Raw genomic sequence first — 10,159 nt, 5'->3', positions numbered from 1 at the left:
ATGCACGTTCTACCTTTGAGATCCTTAATGGGATCAAAGACCATCCAAACATGTGCTCTTTGCGAAGTAATTTTTGGGGTTTGGGCATTTTTCAGTCAAGGAGAGCAGTACACCAACTACTCTAGTGTTAAAGAGTCATTGTTGGAGCCAATGGATACTCTCTGCATCTATGACGACAAGTATGATGATGTGACCATGGCCAAAGCCTTTTTTGTGTGTCGTGCAATCAAATGCATCTGTCTCAAAGAAGATGATCAAGTAATAGACATCTTCTCATTAGGCTATGGGACTAAAGAGGCACTACAACAACAGAGAAAGGTGATATTAGTTTCATGTAGTAGTGATCAAATGACGCAATTGGAAGCTCTTTGCCATTCCATAGAGGAAGAAGAAATTGAAGAACCATTGGATGCAAGTGCTGAGGCCATTCTAGAAATTCTACAGGAAACACGTTAAGCTAGTCACCTATGATATTACATTACTGATGTTTAGATTATATTATTGTCATTTTATTTTATTTGTCCCATCTCCAATTTTCCCATGATGTTAAAAACATTGATGTTTGGTTCGTTATTTTTCTCAATTTATTTTCTTTGAAAAAATGTGAACTTGTGAGTTTGAGTTTTTTCACAATAAATGAATTAGACTTAAGTGTATGATATTATATGGACATGTTGTGGTAAATAGAATTCTACATTTATATATGGTCATAAGATATATGTAATACTTTAACGTTAAGTGATCATATGAGGTTTGGGAAGAGCACCCTATGACTTGAGGATCATAGAGTTCTTTGTAGACATGACACCCTATGGCCCTATGGCCATAGAATCCCCCAAAAGAAAATGGGATACCCTACAACCTTGTGGACGTAGGGTGATTACACCGAGTCTCTAAAAGGGCACATAAGCATCTGGGTTACTCTATAGCCTTAGGTCCATAGGGTGTCAACATAGAATCCCCCAAAAGCATTTGGCCTACCCTACAATCTTACGGATATAGGGTGATTACATAGAGTCTTTAAAAGGGCACATAAGCATTTAGGCTAGTCTACAGCCTTAAGACCATAGGGTGTCAACATAGAATCCCCCAAAAGCATTTGGGCTACCCTACAATCTTATGGATATAGGGTGATTACATAAAGTCTCTAAAAGGGCACATAAGTATTTTGGATATTCTAGAAGGAAACATAAGTTATCCAAGAGCATTTGGGATACTCTAAGGCCTTAGGGCCATAGGGTGGTGACATAGAATCTCCACAGGGGCACTTAAACCACCCCATGGATGCAAATCACTTAGCTCTCTATGGACACATCTTATAACATATCACATGACACCCTATGTCCTTTAGACCATAGATTGGTTATTCTAGCTCACCTAAAAACTCTTTAAGTGTTTCAAAAACATTTTTCTTTGGCCTTATATCTTGTGTCCATATATATTAGGGACATATATTTCTTATCTTGTGATTAAGGTTTAATATTCTATTGATAATGAAATAAACTAGAAAAAACTAAAAAGTATTTAGTTCTCAAAATTCCAAAATGAGAGTTTGAACAATTGATGTATGATCATTTTTTGTTGGGTGTAAGTTCTTCTATTGTGAATTGATGGTGTAAGTGTTTGAAATAATTATCTTTGTATTGCAACTAACTAGATTAAACATATATTCAAAATTTGTTGTAAATGCCAATTATTTGCTTAAATAGTAAACATTGAGTATCAAAGTGCAAATGGTTATTGAAGCATTTGTCCTTTGGATTATGTGAAGATCTAGTTCTTTAATTGTAACAAGATTTTATTCAAAGATATAAAGTGCGAGTATTTTGTTCCAAACTATGATTTTGTTTCTCTTCTAGATGATGGAGAGAATTGGAATTTATATCTTGAATTTTTTTCAATAGAGGGAATCTAGGACTAATACAATTTTTTAGTTTGTCATGTAGCAATCGGAACATTGTATCAAGGTTTATTGCAAAGAAATGATTGTATAATGTATAACCATTGTTTAAGTTTGTAAATTGGAAGTAGAAGGCAATGCAAGTTCCAAAACATGTGCAATGCCATAAGAAGAATCCAACACAAATATTTTCCCCCCCCTAGGATTTGAAAATCAAAGTGCATGGTGAGCCGAACCTTCCATCCACCAAGAGATCAATGCATTTGTGAATTAAAGTACTTGAAAATTTGATTTAAATGTTTGAATGTTATGATGATATTTGAAGGCAAAGACCCCTTCAAATGTGTGGCAAAGCAACAGATGTATGATGTATGACAATGGTTCAATTTTTTATATTGGATTGCATATTTACCGTAGTATTAACTTACACATTTTAATAAGATCATAAATACATTGAGATTTTATTAAAAAAAGTTAACACTTTGATTTTTTCATGACTATCATTGTCTAATTGAGTTGATATATACCACCTAAAATTCTTTTAATGTGTATATACACTTGGATTTTTTCATGACTATTTTATTATGAAAACTTTTTATGCGTATTCATCCTTGAAAATTATATCAAAAAATATATCACCTATATAATTGGTATTTAAGATCACTAAAACAACTTGACTTTTTTTATTGAAATTACTAATATTAGAAAGAATGCTATGTGCTCTAATGACATCGTAATCAATATCCGTTTGTGAATGTACCGTGGATGCCTTGGCCACCCTATGTCCCTTGGGCCATAGGATACGAACTTAGAGCATATAGTGTTTCTTACTAGCATTGAAGACACCCTTTGGCCCTTGGGTCATACGCCAACTTAGAGCATGGAGGATTTCCTTTTAGCGTAGATGCATAGAGGGCACCTTGTGGCCCTAGGGCCATAGGGTGCTAACATAAAGCATGTAAAATTTCTTGCTAACATGAAAGGTACCCTATGGCCTCAAGAGTGCCAGCAGAGATCATATAGGGTCTCTTAGTAGCATAGAGAGCACTCTATGACCCTAGTGCCATAGGGCTCTAACATAGAGTCTATGAAGAGGCACGTAAGTCACTCAATGTCCATAGGGTACAAATATAGAGTCTTTAAAGGGGCACTTAGTTCACTCAATGGTCTCGGGGCCATAAAGTATTCTATATGTATGTAGTAAGGAATTATGTTCAAGGACACCTTGGCCACCCTATGGCCTTAGGGCCATAGGGTCTCAACATAGACAATAGATGGTTTCTTATGATAGCACCCTATGGCCCTAGGGACACAGGGTTCCAACAAAGAGCATATGGTGTTTCTTAGTATCATATAGGGCACCCTAGGGCCATAGGGTGTGAACACAGAGCACATAAGGTTTCTTCCTAGCATAGACAACACCTTGTGGTAATAGCACCATAGGGTGCAAACATGAAACATTAGGGGTTTATATTAGCCTTGAGGGCACCTTGTGGCCCTAGGGCCATAGGGTGACAACATAAAGCATATTGAGGTTCTTATTAGCATAGAATGACCCTATGGCGCTGGGGCCATAGGGTGCCTATATAGAGCATGGAGGGCTACCTTATGAACTTGGGGTTATAGGGTGCTAGCATTAGGCATAGAGGTTTTGCTAGCATAGAGGACACCCTATGGCCCTAGGACCATAGGATGCCAGTATAGCCCATGTATGATTTCTCTTTTACCATAGAGGACATCTTATGGATCTAAGGTCATAAGATGCCAACATAATGCATAAATGGTTTCTTATAAGTATACACATAAACATAGTGCATAGAGGGAATTTTACTAGCATAAAGGCCGCTCTATGGCCTTGGGGCCATAGGGTGCCAACATAGAGCATAGAGGGCTTTTTATTAGCACCTTGTTGCCCTTGGGACGCCATAGTTCCATAAAGTGGTTTTTATATATGTAGTAGAGAATTCTCTCACACATGACATCTTGGTCACCAACACCTTGGTCACCATTTGGCCCTTGGACCATATGATAGTAGCATAGAGGACACCCTATAGCCCTAGGGTTTCGTTCTAGCCCTAGGGCCATACACTGCCAACATATACTATACATGGTTTTTTCATAGAGCAAACCTTTTAGCCCTACACCATTAGGAGAAATATGAACCTTGCATGGGCCTTGTAAGGAATCCTAATTTTTAGGGATTAAGGCTAATGTTGTGTGGGGTTTAGGAGGCAAGGGCATTGAAGAAGGTAGTTTTGAGTAGGCTTTTCTAGCCTTTTTTTTAGACAAATGTAGGATGTGGACCTAAAGGGTTTCTTTCTCTCTCTAGCTTTTTTTAAAGTGAAGGAAGCATAGGGGTGTGTCCACATCAGCAATTCCGTGGGTCAAAAAGAGTCAAAATTTGACTTTTTTTAAAAAAATTCATTTTTATTTTTTTTTTACTTAAAACTCCATCCCAACATATATACATATCCAAAAATCATTTTTTGACCCATTTTTTAACCCACAAGCTTAGAAAGTCCATTTTTTCAAAAATCTTTTCCCCCAAAAAATAATAAACATTTTGTTCTCTCATCCTCCTCCCTCCTCCCTCCTCCCTCCTCTCTCCCTCTCCCTCTCCTCTCCCTCTCTGCCCCTACCTTCCTCCTCCTCCCCAATCTCTCCCTCCCCTCCCTCCCTCCTCTCCTCCCATCCTGCTCGGCCTCTCTACCCTTCCCCCTCTATCTTTTCATCATTTGCTTCCTCACGCAACAGCTTCCATGGTGCTCACGGACATCACAAATGGTTTGCTTCCACCACCACGTACTCCGCACACCAAAAGCATACATATTCGCTTACCCACGGCATTTACACCGAAGACCACTAGTGAAGGTGATCAAAGGTCATCACAGGAACGTCGCACCGCTTGTGAGACCAATGTTGACATTTGGGTGCATGGCCATTTGTACCCTTACGATCCTATAAGCCGCTTCCATCCACCGTTTAATAGACTTTCCACATTTCTTCAATTTCTTGGGAGGGGAGAAGCAGGCTTGTTAGGCTATTGCAAGCGGCTGTGTATGGGTGCAGGTGCTTCTTTGCATATGTGGATGCACGAATGTCAAGCTCTTCACCTCAAGACGACGGCATTACAAGAGAGTGTTGCCTCTTCGGAGAGGGTAGTTAAAAGTCTTGAACAACAAATGCAAGAAAAGGAGTCCCACATCCAGAAGCTTACCAACACCATCACATACTTGAAAGAAACACCCCTTGGTGCAAGGGAACGCAAACGCCCGTATTCATCCATTGAAACTCTTGCACATTCCGGAGGAGCACGCAAACGACGAGTTACAGCCACAAGGTGATTTGGTCTTTACTTGCATGCTGTATTCTTACTTCACACTATTTTCTAACATTTATGTTTATTTGTTGCTAGAAACTTCATCCAGGAGGCATGCGGTGGAACAAGCCAAGATAATCGAGTCAACCTTCTCACTAGTTGTCTCAATACCGAGGACGTTATTTCTATCTTACAATCACCTGGAGGTAAGCACATTAAGGATGCAGTCACCAAGGACCTTATGCGTAAATTAAGAAATGTGGTTAATGATGATGATGTTCAACAAGCTTGTGATGAGGCTGGAATCAGCACCAAAGCCTATCAGGCTATTTTTCAACTCCTAAAGGATGCCCTCAAAGAACATGGCATTGTGGAAAACCTATTTCCCGTTCCTCACAAGGTCAAGCTCGCAAAGAAGGCCACAAACGAAGATGTGTTCTCCCGCATTGGGACATACCTACACATTGAGGACACAATGCCAACTGCCCTTCATGCTTCGTGCACAACAAAGACAAGGGGAAAAGGTAAGAAACAATCCATAAGACCTTCAAATAAGGGCTTTCCTTACACAATGTGGAACAATATTTTCGTGGATCTTAGAAGGCTTCAAGAAGCCATGCTTAGATTTTACGAGTTACCTGAAGAAGGTGACACACTTTACTTTTTTCTTTGGTATTATTCTTTTCATAGAAGCTGAAGTTTAAGGTCTTAGCACTATTTATTTTGTAGTGCTTGGCACAAAAGTCGCTTTTGTGCTGAAACTCGATGAGTGTCAAATAGTGAAAGGCCGAAGGTTAGAGAGGCTAAGTGTCACTCTAATGAACGAGGCCCTTCTGCAAACCAAGCGAAGGGATTCAGTCGAGCCATATCCCACCCTATCTTTTAGCGTGCAATCAGAGAAAGACATTTGGTGGTTGGGTGCTATTGAGGTGCCCAAAGAGACCAATGGAGTACTTTCGTGGATTTTTGAGAGAACTCCATGGATCACAGAAGTAATACACTCCCAAATTGCACGTCAGAAGTTGGAGATTGAGGGCTTTGGTAGTTATAATGTGGAGTGGCACTTAGGTGGGGATTTGAAGACCATAAAGTGTTTGCTTGGCTGCAAACAAGGGGCTTCTTCTCTCATGCCTTGTCCATTTTGCACTCGAGGGTACAAACCTAATGGACAAAAATCACATAAGAGCACTGCAAAGGCCAGTTACATGCTTCCATGGCAAGGGCATGGAGAACAAGGGTTAGATTGTCATGATGTCGGAGATGAAGGTAGAGAATGGGAAGCGTCTATTCTGAGATGTCCCATGCTCAATGCCCCAGACCGTGATCAAAAGGACCACACTTGGAATCCAATCTTTCGATTTCCTCTATCGAATGTACATTTTTGTACATTACACGCATTCATGCGTATTTTTGATAGGCTATTGAAGCTCCACATTGACTATGCTTTCACAATGAAACCGTTGGAAAAGTCCCAGGAAGCGATCAAAAGAGTGGAGGTACTCTTGAATTCCATTGGCTGTCACGGTGGAAATGTGTCTATAGTTGCTGCAAAGAACACAGGGGAGGCCCATGAAATTGCTCAACAAGTGTCAATGAGTGGACAAAAAGCTAGACACTTTTTGAAGAAAGTTTCCTAAGGAAAGCCAAGTCGATATGATGCTCAAAGCAGCTCCAACCAGCAGGCAAGTAACCTTTGGGAGCTTTGAAAGGAGTTATGCAAAGCTACTACTGACAATGATTCAAATGGCGAGCTTGCAAACAAGCGCAAGCAAGTTTGGGCCCATTTTGATAAAATGGTCAAGCTTATGAGCCTTAACAGCACAACAGAAGAACAACGGCAATCATTTCAAGAAGATTTGGCGGATTTTACCAAGGTCTTCACCCTTTCTTGGGGTGAAAATAACATCACACATTACATGGTAAGTCATTCATGGTGTATTCATTACAAGGGATTGTTTTTATTTACTAATGTGGATCATTTGCTCATGTGAACAGCATATCTTGTTTGCGCATGATGCATTTTTTATGCACAAGTATGGATCGCTTGAAATTTTTAGCACTCAAGGCATGGAGAAGTCCCATTATCGAGCAAGGGGAGTGTACTTCAAAAATACTCGACATGGTGGTGGAATGGTGCAATCCAATTATTTGGACGAGATGTTCAACTGGTTTTTTCACACAACATTTGCTCGTAAGCTCACAATGGAGCATGCGCGACAATCCAAGATTGCTATTGAAGTGTGCAAATGGAGTCGTCAAGAGCATAGCAACAAGTGGCAAATGTCGCAAGGTCCCACCAAGCATGCTGCATGGCGGCGATGCAGAGTGCGACAAGGATCAAAGTGGATACTGCGCGAGTCACTAAACGTGAATGCAGGGTCCAACTCTTAGCGACATGTTTATTTAAAAAATAATACTTCTTTTAAAAAAATTAGTGTGAACAGGGCCCTTTTTAAATGGGCCCTTATAAATATTGCATGCTCTCATAAATCACTCATTTCTTAAGAACATGTGAGCTCTTACCAACGAAATGGCGTGCACCAAACAAACCGCGAAAGAGCATCTGTTTGCCAACAAAAACACCCTCCAAGGATGTGAGAAGCCGTCATGGCTTAAAGACACAAGAAAACGGCCACGAACACCTGGCCGTTCTAGAAACTCTTCTGGTAGTGGGCATGGTGGTAGGGCACGAGAGTCATCAAGGACTGTTGAATCTCCACCTCCTCAAGATATAACACCTAGAAAGAGAATGAAGCAACGTGCCCAGCCGTGGAGAGAAGCAGAGGGCTAGCAAACATCAGAGTCCGATAGGGAGCAACCGTCACACCCCCAATCACAAGCAGGACCATCCAGGACTCGGGTGGTCAATACAGACACCGAATCAGAGAGTGAGCCACCATGGCTGCGAGAAAAAATACCGCGCACACATCGGGTGGCCGTTGGGGGGAAGACATTGCCTCAAGGCAAGGGAGCTCTCCCCACACGACAAGATCGGCAACCAAGGGAAGAATCAGAACAGGCTGCAGAACCAGCCCCTAAGCATGTAAACAGACGCAAGTCTAAGTTTTTCAAGAAGCCTTCACGTCGCCCGCCATCAAATGTGCAAGTGCCCCCAAGACAACCGCAGCGACGCCGAAAAATAGCAAGGGCATTTGCAGAAATCCGCCACTACTAGAAGACGATGGAGCTCTTGATTCGACGCGCCCCCTTTGCTCGCACTGTGAAGGAAGTGCTTCAAAGCTATGGAAATCAGTATAGAATGCAAGCAATAGCGCTAGAGGCTATTCAAGAAGCTGCAGAGGCCCACATCATTTCAGTGTTGGAAGATACCAACCTATGTGCCATTCATGCAAAGCGAGTGACAATACAGCCAAAAGATATGCAGCTTGCACGACGATTGCGACGAGACTTCGAGCATTAGCCGAAGTTACCCCTCTTTTTGTATTGCACACCCTTATCTTTGTAATGATTTGACTTTCCAATGACAATATGATCAAGAGTTGTGTCTACTCTGTCTATTATCTTTGTAATTTCAAGTTCTGTATGTAATTGTAGTCAATTTCAGTAAATTTGTGCATTTTAAGTACCCTTAGGGGTAGATAAGCCTACAAGGGGTAGAAAAAGGCCTGGCCACAAGGGCGCGCAAATGGCCCATCCAAAACTGATGGATGGGCCATTTGCGCGCCCTTGTGGCCAGGCCTTTTTCTGCCCCTTGTAGGCTTATCTACCCCCAAGGGTACTTAAAATAACCAAATTTACTAAAACCTATTGGTTTTGCATCAATATTTTATATGGATCCTTATGGACACCTTTTTTTGGTCATTTCAAGCTTTGAATTCCTTATAGGATATCAAAACAAATAACATATTGTGAAACCAAGTGTCCAATGTAATTTGACTTTTTGGTGCAAGGGTGTAGTAGGTAGAGCTAAAGCAAGTGATAGTTTGCTGGAAACTTCATTTCATAATTGATTTGAGCTTTTCTAGTGTCCTTGAGTGTGAACATATACTGGAATTGCCATAAAAAGGTTGCATTTAAATGAATGATGCAAAACCAATCCATTGCAATAAATTTGTGCTTTTTAAGTACCCTAGGGGGTAGATTGGCCTATAAGGGGCAAAAGAATGCTTGGCCACAAGGGCGCGCAAATGGCCCATCCAAAACTGATGGATGGGCCATTTGCGCGCCCTTGTGGCCAGGCATTTTTTGCCCCTTATAGGCTAATCTAACCCCCTAGGGTACTTAAAAATCACAATTATACTCAAATTGACTGCAATTACATACCTTGAAATAACAAAGTCAAAAAACAATTCATATCACCAATTGAAACAATTTTCAAGATTGACAAATCAGACTGAAAAGAATTTGCAATATAGAGAGACAATTTCAAATATTTTTTATTCCTTCTAGCATGGTGATTTTACATCATGTATCTGAGGAGTTCAGAATTTTTTTGACCATTTCCTGGCGCCTATTTTGCGCGTAAGGCAACTCCCCAGTCAAGAGGGACTGCGATATGGCATTTGGGTCAGTTGAGCCAATGGAAGCATGTATCCCTATCTGGGCAAGCACTTTACCACGAAAGCCAGTGCCAAACGCTGTGCATACAAGGGATCTACGCACTAGGAACACTTGATGCGCAGTTTGAGCAATGGTACTCAAACACAAAAACTTGCTCAAAGCTTTTAATGACCAAGTCATAAAATGGGCTTGGGGAGTAAATTCATTATGGATAATGGCCACATCGCCAGGGGGGAGTTGTCCGAGGTAATGCGCAAGGGAAGCTTGAGGTCCAAAGCCCGCCCGCTTGCCACCCGTCCTTGTAGCAAAATCATCAACCTCCACAACATCTTGTCATAAACCGATGAAGGTTGAGAAAAAAGACAACGAAGGATAAAATAGTAACATGAGAATTAGGATACAGTTTACCTCCTGCTCCT

This window comes from Adiantum capillus-veneris, chromosome 6 (genome assembly GCF_014529385.1).
Source record: "Adiantum capillus-veneris isolate H3 chromosome 6, ASM1452938v2, whole genome shotgun sequence".
In the NCBI taxonomy this organism is placed as follows: Eukaryota; Viridiplantae; Streptophyta; class Polypodiopsida; order Polypodiales; family Pteridaceae; genus Adiantum; species Adiantum capillus-veneris.
This window is presented reverse-complemented; position numbering follows the sequence as displayed.